This window comes from Theobroma umbraticum, unplaced genomic scaffold, assembly GCF_002168275.2.
Source record: "Theobroma umbraticum cultivar Fairchild unplaced genomic scaffold, ASM216827v3 scaffold_81.0, whole genome shotgun sequence".
Classification (NCBI taxonomy): Eukaryota; Viridiplantae; Streptophyta; class Magnoliopsida; order Malvales; family Malvaceae; genus Theobroma; species Theobroma umbraticum.
Genome location: NW_018397268.1, coordinates 4252315 through 4254326, shown reverse-complemented (window position 1 = coordinate 4254326; position 2012 = coordinate 4252315). Strand labels below are relative to the sequence as shown.

General features: G+C 32.9%; 1 pseudogene; it reads right to left on the bottom strand.

Moving 5' to 3' along the window:
- Positions 1–203: 203 nt before the first annotated feature.
- Positions 204–817, bottom strand: LOC110425535 (putative disease resistance protein At1g50180; annotated as a pseudogene).
- Between the last annotated feature and the right edge of the window lie 1195 nt (positions 818–2012).

Sequence of the window (2012 nt, the reverse complement as noted above, 5' to 3'; positions counted from 1 at the left end):
TCATCAAGAACTACCAAATATCGTTTTTTTTTTTTTCAAGACATCATAAAGCTTTTCAACCAACTCATGCTCTTTGAGTTTATCGATTTGCTCTCTTTCTTGTCTAGAAGGAGATAGAACCTTTATCAAGACTCCATGAAAAACCTCTCTTGGCATGCATTGTTGAGGTATGAAAACCCAAGCACAACAATCAAAATGTCTTTTCACATCATTGTGATTATATATTTTCTTTGCAAGAGTGGTCTTACCTATGCCTCCCATGCCCACAACGGAAACAACATGGAGTCTGTCCACTTTCTTCATTAATAGATCCATAACATCCCTTGTGCTAACCTCCAAGCTGACAACATCTTCTTCTTCAACATGTGGGTACGATCTTCTTAACCAGCGTTGCATCTCAACAGTAGAATTAGACCCTTGTCCTTCTCCTCATATCCTGTAACTCGTAAGAGTTTTTGAGATGTCACCAAGCTTGGTTTGAATAGCTTTGACCTGCTTCCCAATTTTGTGAGTGGAAAGGCTTGTAAATCTCTTGATGATCCCATGGAAGCCTTCTCGACGTGCAACTTCAAGAATATAAGAGTCTATAACATCTTCAGCATCATAAGCAAGATCTTGGATTTCTCTCACCCGAGTGCGAAGACGTTCATCTTGTTCCTGCTTAATTACGGTCTACATCTTTCAAGAAGCTCTTCATCCGTTCTAGTTCAGCCTTTAGGCTTTCAACTTCTTCTCTCACATCAGTCAAGCAAAACGCTTCATGAATGAGTAAATATGTGATTCTTTCAATGGCAAGTGAGACGATTGCCTCTGCCATTTTTATTGAAAGGCAAGAGAAATGAAATGCTACAGGGAGGTGTGGCTGGATTTGAAAGAATAAAATGGTTGGTTGGGCAAGTCAATTGGTTTTGCAGGAGACAGAAAAATAACTTAGACCATATTATTAAAATTGTTTGCAAAGGAACTATTAGTATATTATTTCTATAATTGAAATTATAGACACAAACTTTACTTAATTTTAAAAGACATTTTAGTGTGTTAAATAAGAATAGTTTAAAATTAATATAGATACTATTAATTATAATTTTTTTATTAAATATGATAGTTGCCCGTTTGTATTCTGATTTTTAGTAATTAAAAAAATTTAAATTATTGAATATAGTAATTTTTTAAAAAGTGATGATATATGTCATCCCCATGAAGCATTGACTTACTTAATTTCTTCCACCTTTTCCACTTGCCTTTGGATTTCCTTTAATTGATATTCTTTTATAATTCTTCTTCTATATTCCTCTTTATCCGAAGTTGTGAAAGCTTGGTGGCCATTTAGCATTGGACTGGACAAGCAAAAGGGGAAAGAATCTCTTTTCTTTACTTGTCCACTTGATATCCCAAACCTTAAAAATTTAATAGTGGCAATTTGCAGAGCACAATCATTGAATGCTACCTTTTTTTTTCCTATCTTATCTTTCACTATTTGTGATTGCACAAGAAAAATAGCAAAAAAATCTAAAAGATTGGAAATTAATAAGAATAAAATTTAAAATTAAGTCCGTTTTTCAATATTTAATCATGAACTTAGAAAATTAAGTCTCATTTCTTCCATCTTTCTCAATTGTCTTTGGATTTTTACTTCAATTGCAGCACAAATCAAGCATGCAAAAACCCAAAGATTCAATAACACAAAACATTGTGGAAGCCCTGCCCTTGAATACCATAGACAAGTTGCATGATCTTTTTTTTTTTCTTTGTATAAAGCAAATAGTAATTTGGAAGAGAAAGGTTCCAAAAAATAAGGGAGAATGAAATATCTTTATTTTCTTCTACACCAACATAGGCATTAAAGTCTATAAAATTAATAACAAGAAATATTTGCAGAAATTGATACCTATCATTCGATATTACCAATACATTTAAAGTTGTACCAAGTGGAGACAATTGTCAATTGATAGGCAGCTCAACCATTTGAATGTGACTTGATTATTTATTTATTTGCTTTGGGTAGAAAGAAA